General features: G+C 38.5%; 1 long non-coding RNA gene across 1 annotated transcript in view; it reads left to right on the forward strand.

Annotated features, from left to right (window-relative positions):
• LOC125962886 (uncharacterized) overlaps positions 1-19,016 on the forward strand; it is a 309,781-nt gene that overhangs the window by 12,995 nt on the left and 277,770 nt on the right. The window contains exon 2 of the long non-coding RNA XR_007474707.1: positions 4,490-4,578. This is a non-coding gene — a long non-coding RNA (uncharacterized LOC125962886). The remainder of the gene's footprint in view (positions 1-4,489; positions 4,579-19,016) is intronic.

Here is a 19,016-nt window from a genome sequence, read left to right on the forward strand (position 1 = left end):
AAAGGAGACCCTAAACACAGTAAGTTAAGCAAAATGAGAAGACAGAGAAACACAAAACAGATGAAGGAGCAAAGCAAAAACCCACCAGACCTAAAATATGAAGAGGAAACAGGCAGTCTACCAGAAAAAGAATTCAGAATAATGATAGTAAAGATGATCCAAAATCTTGGAAACAGAATTGAGAAAATACAAGAAACGTTTAACAAGGACCTGGAAGAACTAAAGAGCAAACAAACAGTGATGAACAACACAATAAATGAAATTAAAAATTCTCTAGAAGGGATCAATAGCAGAATAACTGAGGCAGAATAATAGATAAGTGACCTGGAAGATAAAATAGTGGAAATAACTACTGCAGAGCAGAATAAAGAAAAAAGAATGAAAAGAATTGAGGACAGTCTCAGAGACCTCTGGGACAACATTAAACGCACCAACATTCAAATTACAGGGGTCCCAGAAGAAGAAGAGGAAAAGAAAGGGACTGAGAAAATATTTGAAGAGATTATAGTTGAAAACTTCCTAACATGGGAAAGGAAATAGTTAATCAAGTCCAGGAAGTGCAGGGAGTCCCTAAAAGGATAAAGCCAAGGAGAAAAACACCAAGACATATATTAATCAAACTATCAAAAATTAAACACACACAAAAAAATGAAAAGCAGCAAGGGAAAAATAAGACACAAGGGAATCCCCATAAGGTTAACAGCTGAACTTTCAGCAGAAACTCTGCAAGCCAGAAGGGAGTGGCAGGACATATTTAAAGTGATGAAGGAGAAAAACCTACAACAAAGATTACTCTACCCAGCAAGGATCTCATTCAGATTTGATGGAGGAATTAAAAGCTTTACAGACAAACAAAAGCTAAGAGAATTCAGCACCACCAAACCAGCTTTACAACAAATGCTGAAGGAATTTCTCTAGGCAGGAAACACAAGAGAAGGAAAAGACTGACAATAACAAATGCAAAACAATTAAGAAAATGGTAACAGGAACATACATATCAATAATTACCTTAAATGTAAATGGATTAAATGCTGCAACCAAAAGACATAGATTGCCTGAATGGATACAAAAACAACAGCCATATATATATATATATATATATATATATATATATATATATATATATATATATATATATATGCTGTCTACAAGAGACCCACTTAAGACCTAGGGACACATACAGACTGAAAGTGAGGGGATGGAAAAAGATATTCCATGCAAATGGAAATCGATAGAAAGCTGGAGTAGCAATTCTCATATCAGACAAAATAGACTTTAAAACAAAGACTATTACAAGAGCCAAAGAAGGACACTACATAATTATCAAGGGATCAATCCAAGAAAAAGATATAACAACTGTAAATATTTATGCACCCAACATAGGAGCACCTCAATATATACGGCAAATACTAACAGCCATAAAAGGGGAAATTGACAGTAACACAATCACAGCATGGGACTTTAACACCCCACTTTCACAAATGGACAGATCATCCAAAATGAAAATAAATAAGGATACACGAGCTTTAAATGATACATTAAACAAGATGGACTTAATTGATATTTATAGGACATTCCATCCAAAAACAACAGAAAACACATTCTTCTCAAGTGCTCATTGAACATTCTCCAGGAGAGATCATATCTTGGGTCACAAATCAAGCCTTGGTAAATTTAAGAAAACTGAAATCGTATCAAGTATCTTTTCCGACCAGAAGGCCATGAGACTAGATATCAATTACAGGAAAAAATCTGTAAAAAATACAAACACGTGAAGGCTAAACAACACACTACTTAATAACAAAAAGATCACTGAAGAAATCAAAGAGGAAATCAGAAAATACCTAGAAACAAATGACAATGAAAACACGACGTCCCAAAACCTATCGGATGCAGCAAAAGCAGTTCTAAGAGGGAAGTTGATAGCAATACAATCCTACCTTAAGAAACAAGAAACATCTCAAAAAAACAACCTAACCTTACACCTAAAGCAATTAGAGAAAGAAGAACAAAAAAACTCCAAAGTTAGCAGAAGGAAAGAAATCATAAAGATCAGATCAGAAATAAATGAAAAAGAAATGAAGGAAACGAAAGCAAAGATCAATAAAAATAAAAGCTGGTTCTTTGAGAAGATAAACAAAATTGATAAACCATTAGCCAGACTCATCAAGAAAAAAAGGGAGAAGACTCAAATCAATAGAATTAGAAATGAAAAAGGAGAAGTAAGAACTGACACTGCAGAAATACAAAGGATCATGAGAGATTACTACAAGCAACTCTATGACAATAAAATGGACAACCTGGAAGAAATGGACAAATTCTGAGAAACGCACAACCTTCTGAGACTGAACCAGGAAGAAATAGAAAATATGAACAGACCAATCACAAGCACTGAAATTGAAACTGTGATTAAAAATCTTCCAACAAACAAAAGCTCAGGACCAGATGGTTTCATAGGCGAATTCTATCAAACATTTAGAGCAGAGCTAACACCTATCCTTCTCAAACTCTTCCAAAATATAGCAGAGGGAGGAACACTCCCAAACTCATTCTACGAGGCCACCATCACTCTGATACCAAAACCAGACAAAGATGTCACAGAGAAAGAAAACTATAGGCCTATATCACTGAGGAACATAGATGCAAAAATCCTCAACAAAATACTAGCAAACAAATCCAACAGCACATTAAAAGGCTCATACACCATGATCAAGTGGGGTTTATCCCAGGACTGCAAGGACTCTTCAGTATACGCAAATCAATCAATGTGGTACACCATATTAACAAATTGAAGGAGAAAAACCATATGATCATCTCAATAGATGCAGAGGAAGCTTCTGACAAAATTCAACGCCTATTTATGATAAAAACCCTCCAGAAAGTAGGCATAGAGGGAACTTTCCTCAACATAATAAAGGCCATATATGACAAACCCACAGCCAACATCGTCCTCAATGGTGAAAAACTGAAACCATTTCCACTAAGATCAGGAACAAGACAAGGATGTCCACTCTCACCACCATTATTCAACATAGTTTTGGAAGTTTTAGCCACAGCAATCAGAGAAGAAAAAGAAATAAAACGAATTCAAATCAGAAAGAAGAAGTAAAGCTGTCACTGTTTGCAGATGACATGATACTATACATAGAGAATCGTAAAGATGCTACCAGAAAACTACTAGAGCTAATCAATGAATTTGGTAAAGTAGCAGGGTACAAAATTAATGCACAGAAATCTCTTGCATTCCTATACAATAATGATGAAAAGTCCGAAAGAGAAATTAATGTAACACTCCCTTTTACTACTGCAACAAAAGGAATAAAATACCTAGGAATAAACCTACCTATGGAGACAAAAGACCTGTATGCAGAAAAGTATAAGACACTGATGAAAGAAATTAAAGATGATGCAAACAGATGGAAAGATATACCATGTTTCTGGATTGGAAGAATCAACACTGTGAAAATGGCTATACTACCCAAAATAATCTACAGATTCAATGCAATCTCTATCAAATAACCAATGGCATTTTTCACAGACCTAGAACAAAAAATTTCACAATCTGTATGGAAACACAAAAGACCCCGAATAGCCAAAGCAATCTTAGGAAAGATAAACGGAGCTGGAAGAACCAGGCTCCCTGACTTCAGACTATACTACAAAGCTACAGTGATCAAGACAGTATGGTACTGGTACAGAAAAAGAAATATAGATAAATGGAACAGGATAGAAAGCCCAGGGATAAACCCATGCACATATGGTCACCTTATCTTTGATAAAGGAGGCAAGAATATACAGTGGAGAAAAGACAGCCTCTTCAATAAATGGTGCTGGGAAAAAACTGGACAGCTACATGTAAAAGAATGAAATTAGAACACTCCTTAACACCATACACAGAAATAAACTCCAAATAGATTAAAGCGCTAAATGTAAGGCCAGACACTATAAAACTCTTAGAGGAAAACATAGGCAGAACACTCTATGACATAAGTCACAGCAAGATCCTTTTTGACCCACCTCCTAGAGAAATGGAAAACAACCCAAAAATAAACAAATGGGACCTAGTGAAACTTAAAAGCTTTTACACAGCAAAGGAAATCATAAACAAGACAAAAAGACAACCCTCAGAATGGGAGAGAATGTTTGCAAATGAAGCAAGTGACAAAGGATTAATCCCCAGAATATACAGGTAGCTCACGCAGCTCAATATCAAAAAAACAAACAAGCGAATCCAAAAATGGGCAGAAGACCTAAATAGACATTTCTCCAAAGAAGATACACAGAGTGTCAACAAACACATGAAAGGATGCTCAACATCACTAATCATTAGAGAAATGCAAATCAAAACTACAATGAGGTATCACCTCACACCGGTCAGAATGGCCATCATCAAAAAATCTACAAACAATAAATATGGAGAAAAGGGAACGCTCTTGCACTGTTGGTGGGAATGTAAATTGATACAGCCACTATGGAGAACAGCATGGAGGTTCCTTAAAAAACTAAAAATAGAACTGCCATACAACCCAGCAATCCCACTACTGGGCATATACCCTGAGAAAACCATAATTCAAAAAAGTCATGTACCACAATGTTCATTGCAGCCCTATTTACAATAGGCAGGACACGAAAGCAACCTAAGTGTCCATCGACAGATGAATGGATAAAGAAGATGTGGCACATATACAGAATGGAATATTACTCAGCCATAAAAATAAACGAAATTGAGCTACTTGTAGTGAGGTGGATGGACCTAGAGTCTGTCATACAGAGTGAAGTAAGTCAGAAAGAGAAAAACAAATACCGTATGCTAAACAAATACCGTATGCTAACACATATATATGGAATCTTAAAAAAAAAAAAAAGGCTCTGACGAACCTAGGGGCAGGACAGGAATAAAGACGCAGACTTAGAGAATGGACTTGAGGACGTGGGGACGGAGAAGGGTAAGCTGGGACGAAGTGAGAGAGTAGCACTGACATATATACACTACGAAATGTAAAACAGATGGCTAGTGGGAAGCAGCTGCATCGCACAGGGAGATCAGCTCGGTGACTTGTGACTACCTAGAGGGGTGGGATAGGGAGGGTGGGAGGGAGACACAAGAGGGAGGGGATACCGTGATATATGTATACGTATAGCTGATTCACTTTGTTATACAGCAGCAATTAACACAACAATGTAAAAAATTATACTCCAATAAAGATGTTAAAAAAATATTTCCTCCAAAAAATAAGAAAGTTGTATACAAATTTTTGACTGTATGGGGCGGGCATGTGTGTGTCAGTGCCCCTCACCCCCCATGCAGTCAAAATTGTTCAATGTTCTACTGAATATATTTACATACATAGGTCTGTAAATGGAAAGACAATAGTCCAAGAAGACACATATCAAATTTTTAAATGTGGTTACTTTTAGGAAGGGTAGTGGTTTGACATGTGACTTTAATTTTTTAATCGACATGCTTCTATACTGTTTGATTTGGTTTTTACAAAAGGAATATATTTTTATCTATAATAAATAAATTTGAAATAAAAATAGCTTATATACAGTGTAGTTACTTCTTTTAAATAAACTATGTAATTCTGAACTCCAAAACTCACGAAGTTTAAGAACCTTAGAGAGTTCATGGATAGCTCAGAAAATGCCTAGATTGTAGGAAAGTAAGAATGGCAGTGAAATTGAGAGACTCAGAGAAGATAAAGGGAAATAAGAAAATGGACATTAGGTAAATGAAAGTTCCTTTATATCTAGTGAAGACAATCAAAGGGAAAAGTGGTTTAAAGTGCAAGATTAAGGATTTCAGTTAGACATAAATCTTTTTCATGGTCCTGCCTGTTAAAAATTGTACTGGTTTATAATGGGAGGATGTGGAATCTCATTTCCCAAGAGCTGGTGTGAGGAAAGAAGGGCTTTTATTGTTATATTTCGCACGTTGGATAGAATTTCATCACTTTTGACTCTTGTGGGCATGGTTATTCCATGTAAAATATACTTAAAGGCTGTTTGCGTTTCCTATTTATCTTGTAGTTTTTGTCTTTGCTTACATCATTACTGGAGAGCTAGATGGCGTATGTTTAGAAGAGTAAGAGAGGACAGGTTGGCTGATGGTTGTACCCAGGTGGATATATGGGGCTCAGGCAGCACAAAGCTGTCATCTCATTAAGCAGGGTTAAGATACGGATTTTCACCATTGATTACACCTTGTTCTGCATTCTTTTATGTTCACATTTTTTTTTTTTGCTGCTCAACTTCTTTTCAGCTTTCTTAGGAGAAATATTTTCTTATTAAGGATGGTATGAATAAATGTTTAATCATCATCCCCTTATTATACTGTACATAATGCTGGTATAGTACTTTCTCTTGATGAATGTGTTGAATTTACTTGTAAATTAAGGGTATTCGTATTACAGATGGGTGTGTCATGAAAGAAATAAGATCTATGCTTAATACCAGAAAGTCGTACAGGATATACACGGTGAACTTTTTCTTTAACACGTTTTCAATTTCTAGATTTAGTGTTCACAGTTTTACAGCATGGCAGGGCAAACACAGAAGAGAACAAATGAGCAAACTGGTATTAACGCATTTGAGGGCTCTTGCTCCACCTTTTTTCTTCTTTAAACATCTTGAGATACCCTCCCCCACCATATGGAGGTAGAGGGCGGGGAGAGGAATCAAACTGAGGGATAAGATGGCAACAGGAATTTCAGCTTCCTTAATAACACCCCAGTTCATGTCAGGAAACCTTCTGTTTTGATACAATTTAAGAGAAAAGTTTGGAATTCAATAATTTTCATTTTATAGGCTCTCCATTTTCATTTTTACCTCTGATCTGCTTCAGCAGTATACTCCTCTCACAATTTATTGTCTTTTAAGGCCATGAATTCAGAGGGCTGACAGTAAATGTGGACAAGCTCTAATATGCCTTGTGCCAACTATAATTTAGCTGGTCCTTTGAGAGCTCGAGTTTTTTATTAACATAAATATTCTTCTGCTTCCAGGCGTCTCCTCACTGACAACATCCAATTTTGAATCCCGACATCTTCATTTCAAAAGCCTGAAGATGGAACTGCAAAGGTCAGGTTTCATTGTAATTGTAGGCTGTGGTGAAAGAGAGACCACATTCCTTAGGACTGAGCTGCCGCCAACCACTTGCTTTGGCAAGCAAAGGTCTTGGGCAAAATGTCACCGTGCAATTCAGGTGAATGATTGCACCTGGCACTTGGATCATCAGGAAATATTTGGTCATTTTTCACAGTGTCTGACTTTGTCACACACAAGGAGAGAAAGATTTTAAAGAGAACTCTGATTTAGCATACATGAACATCGCATAATTCCTCCTTCTAGAATGTCCTTTTCTCCTTCTTTATATAACAGATGGCTCCCAACCTTCAGATCTTATCTCAGGCAACATGACTTGATGTAGCTGACCTCTTAGTACCTTGTATTTACCTGCAACACAGGGATAATGACGGCTTCTACCTCCAAGAGTCATTGGGAAGATTAAATGAGTTAGTGCACAGCACATACTTAAAAGGGTGCCTGGCATGAAGTAAACTGTAAACCACGGTTAGCTATTATTATGACCTTTAACACAGTAACAGCTAAGGCTGTCTGAGCAAAGGTACTTGACGCGTTTCACTTGCATTTCCTTGTTTCATCCTCGTGGTAGCCCTATGAGGTTGGCACCACTGTCATTTGTATTCTACAGGGGAGGAAACTGAAGTTAGAATGGTATCTTGTTCAAGGTCACACAGCAAGTCAGTGATGCACCCAGAATTTGCATCCAAGCACTGAGACTCCAGAGCACATGCTCATGAGCAAAGCCATGGGGACAAAGCTATGTAGCACACGCTGTCACTCTCCTGCCCATAACCCATCACTCTTACTACGTCAGGGCACACCGGCCCAGCACCTGCATTTTGCTGCATTTCTCTGTGGCCTCCGAATCCTACTTCATCACTCATGTGGAAGACCAAAGACGTCAGGGAATCAACCTCCCAGGAGCAGCCCTCAACTAAGGATTGCTGTGGGTTCCTGGATAAATACCTTAGCTCCCTCGTCCCTGGGTGGGATAACTCTGACAAAAGTTCTACTCTGGCTCCTGGGTTTAGGTGCCAACTAGGCAGCTGGCTCTGCACCCTTTATTATCTGCCTTCTACTCCCTGACTCACTTCTTCACTCTCCTATTGTTTCCTCTACCTCCCAAATAACTTCCACTCGAATCTTGTCTCAGAGTATGATTCTTGGGGAAACCAAAGATGGTCTCTTTTGATGCTACGAGTCCACGATTCTAAAGATGCTGGAGGTGGAGAACAGCAAGGGAATGAAACATTTGGGACTGGATGTATCTTTGTTGACGGGGGGAGCTGCCCTGTGTATTGCAGAAAGTTGAGCAGTATCACTATAGCCTCTCTACCCAACAGAAGCCAGTAGCAACCCCTCCATCACCAGTTATGACAACGCCAAATGTCTCCAGATATTGCAAAATGTCCCCTTGGAGGGTAGGGCAAAGTCACTCCCAGCTGAGAAACACTGAGTTAGAGAGATGAGACTGTTCTTTTCTGTTTGATTGACATAGTGACTTGGCAGGTATTAATTCATTCAAGAGGAGTATAATGATATTAACATTATCAAATGCCCATGTGCGAGGTATTCTACCTGCTGCTCTACGTACTGTCTCATTTGGTCCTCACAGCATTTTATTACCTCCATATCACACATAAGGAAAACGAGGCTCATGGAGAGTTAGTGATTTTCCCAGTGTCATAAAACAAGTAAAAGATGGACCCAGGGTTCACATCCAGGCCTGTCAGGCTGCAAGTTTGTGCCCTGTTCAACTAGGATTCATTTATTTATTCATTAATGCATCAACGTATGCAGTATTTATTGAGCGTCTGCTGGGTGTCAGGGACAGGGCATTAATGGTGACTGCTACAACCCTAAAGCTTAGCTTGGTGCCCGACACAAAGTTGTGGTTCAAGATCCCTTAGGGAGATCAGCTCAGTGCTTTGTGACCACCTAGAGGGGTGGGATAGGGAGGGTGGGAGGGAGACGCAAGAGGGAGGGCATATGGGTATATATATATATACGTATAGCTGATTTACTTTGTTATATAGCAGAAACTAACACACCATTGTAAAGCAATTATACTCCAATAAACATGTTAAAAAAATAAATGGAAAAAAAGATCCCTTACACCAAACTAAACAAAATCAAACTACACGAGGTTTTGGGGGTTAATCTGAAAAACTAATTACTTTCCTGGACACCATTTGTTAGTGAATATGTTCTAAATTTCAAAGACCTTACAAATAAACTCTTGGAACACAACCTATCCAAAATCTGGAAACTACCTGTACATATTCTGGGAAACTCCTTTTTTCCCCTGATCCCTTGGATTTGCAAAAGAAAGCCTTCACTCTGTAAACAGTACACGGTTACGATTTCAGTGGTTGTAATGATTTTTACGGGGACTCAGGGGAACATGAGCTCTGATGTTTTCAGAACGCCGTATCCTCTCTGTTTGACTTAGATAATTAGCAAGAGGACTGTAGCTGCTTATCAGATCATAGCTTCACTTATGTTTCTCTTGACTAGAAATGAGAAAGTAGTTTCCAAGGTAACAGGAGACTGAGCTGTTTTGCCCTCCAGTGTAGCAGGAGTTTAAAATGGGATTCTACCTCTCTTAGTTTTTGCTAAGGTCTCAAAGGCTGTTAATAAAAAGTAAAAAGGGTTAAGTATTCTCACATTCCAATGTTCCAACATGAGGTATGTGATGAACACATACAGAATTTTGGAATCTTAGCTCAACATCAAGTATATAAGAAGACTGATGCTTGAGAGGTCAGGGAAGAGAGAGAGAGAGGGAGGCAGGGAGGGAGAAGGGAGGGGGGAGGGGGAGAGGGAGAGAGAGGGGTGGGGGAGAGGTCCTTTGGATTCTGTAGCTGTGTGACATTGCCTCTTTCTTCATCCCATGGTGGAGGTGAAGGTGGATGCTTCACCCTCACCTCAAGTCACTGAGGGGGACTTCATGGGCACCTCTTAAAGAGAGCTTGTTCCATGTGTCCTCTGAATTCAGTGAGCATGCAGAGACTGGTACAAGATTCATGATGAAAGAAGGAATATAGTCAAGGGAATGACTGAAAGTAGCCAGTATTAGTTTCTTAGGGTTGCTGTAACAAAGTAGCACAAACTGTGTGGCTTAAAACACTAGAAATCTATTCTTTCACAGTTATGGAGTCTAAAAGTCAGAAATCAAGATGTTAGCGGTGTCATACTGCATCTGAAGATTTAGGGAATATTCCTTCTTTGCTTCTTCCAGCTTTTGGTGGTCCCAGGAATTTTTTGGCTTGTGGCATCTTATCTCCAATCTCTGCCTCTGTCTTTTCCTTGCATGTCTCTGTCTTCACGTTGTCTTATACAGACACCAAACACATTGGATTAAGGGCCCATCTATTCCAGTATGACCTCATCTTAACTAATGACATCTTTAATCACCCTATTGCCAAATAAGGTCACATTCTGAGGTATTGGGGGTTAAGTTAGGACTTCAACTTTGTTTTTTGAAGACACAACTTAACCCATAACGTGGCTCATGGAAGCAAAGGGACAGGGATGCATTTAAACAAATTGTATTTCCACCAAAAGGGAACAAATTAAATGAGTGTTTCCTGGGGAGCAGATCTTGACCAGCCTGGAATGTTTTAAAAAGAACTCTGTTCAAATGTGGACTTTTGGAGCACAAGGGTTGAGAATCAACACTGTAAGCCGTCAGTCAGAAGGCATGCATTGTCCACGGCAAGGGAAAAGCAACGTAGATTCCCAGTGGGGAATTTCCAAGGATTCCCTGAAAACATCTCATGAAAGAAAAAGTTCTTTCCTGTCTCTTAACCCCTCTTCCTCCCTGCTCTCCCTGCTCCATCTCCAATCCTAGGATGATCAAAATCCACAATTAATGAGATGAGTAGGGAACTGACAGAGAAAATAGAGAAGCCAACCACACTTCTGTATGCCACCGTAGGCAGCCATGTTGAGAGGGGGAGCAATAATGAAATGCTCTGGATTACGGGGGTGCAAAGAAACAGGTGCTTGATTCATATTGAGAAGATTAAAGACAGGTGGCTTGAGATGCCCATAAGGAAAGGTGGGGAGCTATGCCATCCATGGGAGCAGAATGCAATACCACCATATGGCATGATGGTGAGAATGCCTGGCATTGCCAGGATCCACATGGAGAACAGGACAGTCATTTCCTCTAAGGAATGACCAACAGGGCAGCTTCCCAGTGTTAAGGGTTTCCAGCAGTAAGAGGCTATTAAAGAGGAGCTGGGGTGACAGGAGTGAAGGGAGGCTTCCCAAGAGGTCAGTTGGAGAGGACACAATCAGCCTCAGGGAAGTAGAGGACCAGAACTCCCTGGCGCGGGGGCAGATATTCACTTTGGACTCCACGGGAATGGTTGCTCCTGGAGTTTCGCCTACTAAGCCTAGAGCTTTTCAATGCCTGGTGGTGACAGTATGGGTTAAGTCAGACCTTTCTTGACCCTCATCTCTACCTATACTTCTCCAGGGAATTCCCTGGTTGTCCAGTGGTTAGGACTCCACGCTTCCACTGCAGGGGGCATGGGTTCCATCCCTGGTTGGGGAACTAAGATCCTGTGTGCTGCTGGGCATGGCCAAAAAATGAAAAATAAAACAAAAATATCTACCTATACTGCTCCAAACCTGGAGGATCCAGAAGGAAGCCTGGAGCTGAACTGGCAAAGAGGAAGTGGGAAAGTCAAGAGGGGCCAACCAGCTCAGCTCCTTCCCCAGAGGCAGGCTGGGAGCTGAGGGAGAGGAAAGCTATAAATGAAGTTAGGCGTTTTGCTTATTAAGCTAGATTGGACATATTAATTATTGAACTCATACTGTTTGGGGAACTAAACTTGCCAGAGGATTGTTTTTTAAACCTAAGAATGATAAGGAAAATCCGTGGGTACTGTTCTAGATTTCACTCAAGGAGCTGGAAAGAACTGTCCCGAGAATGGATAGTCACAGTGTTGAGTGGGAAGGGGGGAAGAAAACTTTTCTGTTTTACTACTCAGCATCCTAATTGTTTGATATAAAGATTACTCCAGTTTACCAATTCAAGTCAAGTGTGCTTTACCTTCTGCCTGAGCTGGTGGAAATAGCTGGGTAGAGAGAACTGAACTCATTGTGGAGAATGATTATTTTTGTCCTCAGAATCGTCCTGCTTCTTCAACTTGTCTTTGAATTAAGAGTTTGGGCCATGGATGACGGGAATAGACTAGTGGTTCTCACAGTCTAGTCCCCTACCAAGAGCAGACGCATGATCTATAAACTTGTTAGAAGTACAGAATCTCAGGCTCCACCCCAGGCATACTTAATCCATCTGGGGGTATGGCCCTGCAACCTGTGGTTTTTCAAACTTGCAAATGTTTGAGAACCACTCCACATTGATTGTGTGCTGGAATCACCTGGGGGATATTTTCAACAGTACATTTGCCCAGGTTGAGCACCACAAACAAAGCTGTATCTTAAGTATACTTTCTCAAAATGGAATGAGTATACAGATTCTCTGGGAGCCTTGTTAAAATGCAGAGCATATCTTGGTAGTTCTTTCTTTTTAAGCTAAACTTTATTATTATTTTTGGCCACGCGGCATGTGGGATCTTAGATCTTAGTTCCCCAACCAGGGATCGAACCCATGCCCCCTGCGTTGGAAGCGTGGAGTCTGAACCACTGGACCGCCAGGAAAGTCCCTATCTTGGTAGTTCTTAGGTGAGGACCAAGCATCTACATTTCCTTTTTTTCCTCCAGCTTTACAGAGATATTACTAAATATAACATATGTAAGTTTAAGGTGTACAATGTGATGATTTGATACATGTATGTATTGTGAATATATGTATTTAACTAATACATATATAGATAACTAACGACAAGGTTAGTTAAAACTTTTATCCCCTACCATAATTACCTTTTCTGTCTGTGGTGATAACATTTAACATTTACTCTCTTAATTTTCAAGTATATAATACATTACAGTCAATTATAGTCACCATACTGTATATTAGATCCCCAGATATATTAGATCCTCATCTTACAGTTGAAAGTTTGTGCTCTTTGATCGACATCTCCCCCTTCCCGCCATGCACCAGCCCCTGGTAACTACCATTCTACTCTGTTTCTATAATTCAGCTTTTTTTAGTTTCCACATATAAGTGAGAACATACATTATTGGTCTTTCTCTGCTTGACTTATTTCACTCAGCATAATGACCTGAAGGTCCATCCATGAGGCTGCAAAAAGCAGGGTTTCCTTCTTGTTTTACGGATAAATAATATTCCATTGTGTATATATATTTCTTTTTTCATTATTAAAGACCTGATTTATTATAATGGAATCAACAGAGAAACTTCATTATCTCTGTGACATACATTTTTTTCATTCTTTAAGGGAAGTAATTTCATTTTAACAACAGTTTAAGTGTACCAGCCTTTCAGAAGTAGCAACCTCCCCTTACGTCCACGCCATTTTGTCTTTTCATTCAAAGGTTTTGGAAAAGTAATAGGGAAGAAATGGTAATAAGGAGAAATTAATCCCATTAGCTTCTGTGGCGCTTCTTTTTCTACGGCAGTTTGGCTAGGTTGCAGCACCCAGTGATTTAATCAAGTGCCAATCTAGGTGCTGCTGTGAAGGTTTTGTTTTGTTTTGTTTTTTAAAAAGCCTTATTTTTTTAAAAAAATAGGTTTTTTCTATTTTTTTTTATACAGCAGATTCTTACTAGCCATCAATTTTATACACATCAGTGTATACATGTCAATCCCAATCGCCCAATTCAGCACACCACCACGCTCACCCCCCTGCGGCTTTCCCCCCTTGGTGTCCATACGTTTGTTCTCTACATCTGTGTCTCAATTTCTGCCCTGCAAACCGGTTCATCTGTACCATTTTTCTAGGTTCCACATATATGCGTTAATATACGATATTTGTTTTTCTCTTTCTGACTTACTTCACTCTGTATGACAGTCTCTAGATCCATCCACGTCTCAACAAATGACCCAATTTCGTTCCTTTTTATGGCTGAGTAATATTCCATTGTATATATGTACCATATCTTCTTTATCCATTTGTCTGTCGATGGGCATTTAGCTTGCTTCCATGACCTGGCTGTTGTAAATGGTGCTGCAATAAACATTGGGGTGCATGTGTCTTTTTGAATTGTGGTTTTCTCTGGGTATATGCCAGGCAGTGGGATTGCTGGATCATATGGTAATTCTATTTCTAGTCTTTTAAGGAACCTCCATACTGTTCTCCATAGTGGCTGTAACAGTTTACATTCCCATCAGCAGTGCAAGAGGGTTCCCTTTTCTCCACACCCTCTCCAGCATCTGTTGTTTGTAGATTTTCTGATGAAGCCCATTCTAACTGGTGTGAGGTGATACCTCATTGTAGTTTTGATTTGCATTTCTCTAATGATTAGTGATGTTGAGCAGCTTTTCATGTGCTTCTTGGCCATCTGTATGTCTCCTTTGGAGAAATGTCTATTTAGGTCTTATGCCCATTTTTGGATTGGGTTGTTTGTTCTTTTAATATTGAGCTGCATGAGCTGTTTATATATTTTGGATATTAATCCTTTGTCCGTTGATTCGTTTGCAAATATTTTCTCCCATTCTGAGGGTTGTCTTTTCATCTTGTTTACAGTTTCCTTTGCTGTGCAAAAGCTTTGAAGTTTCATTAGGTCCCATTTGTTTATTTTTGTTTTTATTTCCATTACTCTAGGAGGTGGATCATAAAAGATCTTGCTGTGATTTATGTCAAAGAGTGTTCTTCCTATGTTTGCCTCTAAGAGTTTTATAGTGTCTGGTCTTACATTTAGGTCTCGAATCCATTTTGAGTTTATTTTTGTGTATGGTGTTAGGGAGTGTTCTAATTTCATACTTTTACATGTAGCTGTCCAGTTTTCCCAGCACCACTTTTTGAAGAGACTGTCTTTTCTCCATGTATATCCTTGCCTCCTTTGTCATAGATTAGGTGACCATAAGTGAGTGGGTTTACCTCTGGGCTTTCTATCTTGTTCCATTGATCTATGTTTCTGTTTTTGTACCAGTACCATATTGTCTTGATTACTGTAGCTTTGTAGTATAGTCTGAAGTCAGGGAGTCTGATTCCTCCAGCTCCGTTTTTCTTTCTCAAGTTTGCTTTGGCTATTTGGGGTCTTTTGTGTCTCCATACAAATTTTAAGATTTTTTTGTTCTAGTTCCATAAAAAATGTCATTGGTAATTTGATAGGGATTGCATTGAATCTGTAGATTGCTTTGGGTAGTAGAGTCATTTTCACAATATTGATTCTTCCAATCCAAGAACATGGTGTATCTCTCCATCTGTTGGTTATCATCTTTAATTTCTTTCATCAGTGTCTTATAGTTTTCTGCATACAGGTCTTTTGTCTCCCTCAGTAGGTTTATTCTTAGGTATTTTATTCTTTTTGTTGCAATGGTAAATGGGAGTTTTCCCTTAATTTCTCTTTCAGATTTTTCATCCTTAGTGTATAGGAATGCAAGAGATTTCTGTGCATTAATTTTGTATCCTGCAACTTTACCAAATTCATTGATTAGCTCTAGTAGTTTTCTGGTGGCATCTTTAGGATTCTCTATGTATAGTATCATGTCATCTGCAAACAGTGACAGTTTTACTTTTTCTTTTCCAATTTGTATTCCTTTTATTTCTTTTTCTTCTCTGATTGCCGTGGCTAGGACTTCCAAAACTATGTTGAATAATAGCGGTGAGAGTGGACATCCTTGTCTTGTTCCTGATCTTAGAGGAAATGCTTTCAGTTGTTCACATTTTAATATAATAACTAGAATTATGACTGGTTACATTATACTAGGACATATTAATATTTTAGGACTTTCATATAATTTCTAGAACATTTTTTTCCTGGTTGTAAAACCATTTTATTTTATTTTTTTATTTTTTATTTTTATTTTTTAAAACATTTTTATTGGAGTATAATTGCTTTACAATGTTGTGTCAGTTTCTGCTTTATAACAATATTTTCTTTATCCATTCATCCACTGATGGAAACTTAGGTTGTTTCCATGTTTTGGCTATTGTAAAATAATGCTACAATGAACATGGGGGTGCAGATATCCCTCTGAGACTGTGATCTCATTTCCTTTGGATATATACCCAGAGGTGAGATTGCAGGATCATATGGTAGCTGTATTTTTAAAAATTTGAGGAGGGCTTCCCTGGTGGCGCAGTGGTTGAGAGTCCGCCTGCCAATGCAGGGGACACAGGTTCGTGCCCCAGTCTGGGAAGATCCCACATGCCGCGGAGCGGCTGGGCCCGTAAGCCATGGCTGCTGAGCCCGTGCATCCGGAGCCTGTGCTCCGCAACGGGAGAGGCCACAACAGTGAGAGGCCCATGTACGGCCAAAAAAAAAAAATTTTGAGGAACCCCCATACTGTTTTCCATCCAACAGAGCACAAGTGTTCCCTTTTCTCCACGGCCTCACATACACTTGTTGTCTTTTGTCTTTTTGATAATAGCCATTCTAACAGGTGTGAAGTTTGCTCATTGTAGTTTTGACTTGCATTTCCCTTACGATTAGTGATGCTGAGCATTTTTCAGGTACCCATTGGCCGTTTGTTATCTTCTTTAGAAAATTGTCTATTCAAGTCCTCTATTTTCTAGGATGATTTGATTTTTGCTATTGAGTTGTATGGGTTCCTCACATATTTTGGATATTAACTCCTTAACAGATAGATGGTTTACAAATATTTTCTCCCATTCCATAGGTTGCCTTTTCATTTTGCTGATTGTTTCTTTTGCTTTGTGGAAGCTTTTTAGTTTGATATAGTCTCATTTGTTTATTTTAGCTTTTGTTGCCTGTGCTTCTGGTGTCATATCCAAAAAATCATTACCAAGACCAATGTCAAGGAGCTTCTTCCCTATATTTTCTTCTAGGGGTTTTAAGGTTTCAGTTCTTATGTTTAAGTCTTTTATCTATTTCAAGTTAGTATTTTGAGTGGTGTAAGACAGGGATCCAATATCATTCTTTTGCATGTGAATATCCAATTTTCCCAACATCATTTATTGAAGAGACTATACTTTCCCCCACTGTGTATTCTTGGCTTCCTTGGCAAATATTAGTCTACCATATATGCGTAGGTTTATTTCTGGGTTGTTGATTCTGTTCCATTGGTCTGTGTGCCTGTTTTTATGCCAATAACATAATGTTTTGATTACTATAGCTTTGTAATAACGTTTCAAATCAGGGAGTGTGATGCCTCCAGCTTTGTTCTTTTCTCAGGATTGCTTTGGCTATTCAGGGTCTTCTGTGATTCCATACAAATTTTAGGATTGTTTTTCCTATTTTTTGTGAAAAGTGCCATTGGAGTTTTGATAGGGATTGCACTGAATTTATACATGGCTTTGGGTAGTGTGGACACTTTAATAATATTGATTCTTCTGATCCATGAACACGGGATATCTTTCCATTTATTTGCGTCTTCTTCAATTTCTTTCATCAATGTCTTATAATTTTCAGTACAGAGATCTTTTCCCTCTTTGGTTAACTTTATTCCTAAGTATTTTATTCTTTTTAATGCGATTATACATGGAATTGTTTTCATTATTTCTTTTTCAGATAGTTTGTTGTTAGTGTATAGATACATAACTGATTTCTGTATGTTGATTTTGTATCTTGTGACTTTACTGAATTTGTTTATTAGTTTTAACAGCTTTTTGGTGGAATCTTTATATATATTGTGTATATACATATGATTATATCATCTGCAGAGACAATCTTACTTCTTCCTTTCTGATTTGGAAACTTTTTGTTTCTTTGTCTTGCCTAGTTGCTCTGGCTAGGACTTCAGCACTGTGTTGAACAGGAATGGTGAGAGTGGGCACACATGTTTTGTTCCTGATCTTAGTAGGAAAGCTTTCAACCTTTCCCCATTGAATATGATGTTAGCTGTGGGTTTGTCATATATGGCCTTTATTACATTGAGGTACATTCCTTCTATACCCAATTTGCTGTGAGTTTTTACCATGAAAGTATGTTGAATTTTGTCAAGTATCTACATTCCTTTTTTTCCTGGCTTTATTGAAATATAATTGACATGTAACATTCATAAGTTTAAGATGTAGAAGTAGTGATTTTATATTTGTATATATTGCAAAATGGTTAGCACAATGAAGTTAGTTAACACATCTATCTATCACATCTATCACCCCATAGTTACAATTTTTTGTGCGTGTGTGGTGAAAACTTTAAAAATCTACTGTCAGCAACTTTCAACTATACAATACGGTTTTATTAACTATAGTCACCATGCTTACTTATTACAGAACTTATTCATCTTATAACTGGAAGTTTGTACCCTTTGACCACCTTACCTTCACCCATTACCCCTACCCCCTACCTCCCACCCCTGGCAACCACTAATCTGTTCTCTGTTTCTGAGTTTGGGTTTTTTTTTAGATTCCACATATAAATGAGATCACAGAGTATTTGTCTTTCTCTGTCGGACTTATTTCACTTAGCATAATGCCCTTCAAGTCCATCCATGTTGTCACAAACGGCATCTACATTCCTAGCAAGCTCCTAGGTGAGGTCCACGCTACTGGCATGGGGACCACACTTAAAGTCCTAAGACTTTGAGCTATTGCTAAATATTGTGTGTGTGTACATTTTTTAGAGAGGAGAGGATTCATAGTTCCCATCAGTCTCAAGCAGTCTTTGACTTGAAAACCATCAAGAACCACTGCCTGAAATGAAATTAATGTATAATCAGCTGAGTTAAGAAGTTTTTATAAAGGAAGGGATAAATCAGGAGTTTGTGATTAACATATACACAGTACTATATATAAAACAGATAAAAAACCAGGACCTACTATATAGCACAGGGGACTTTATTTGATATCTTGTAATAACCTATAATGGAAAAGAATCTGAACAAGAATATATATATATATATATATATATATATATATATA

This window comes from Orcinus orca, chromosome X (genome assembly GCF_937001465.1).
Source record: "Orcinus orca chromosome X, mOrcOrc1.1, whole genome shotgun sequence".
NCBI classification, from domain to species: domain Eukaryota; kingdom Metazoa; phylum Chordata; class Mammalia; order Artiodactyla; family Delphinidae; genus Orcinus; species Orcinus orca.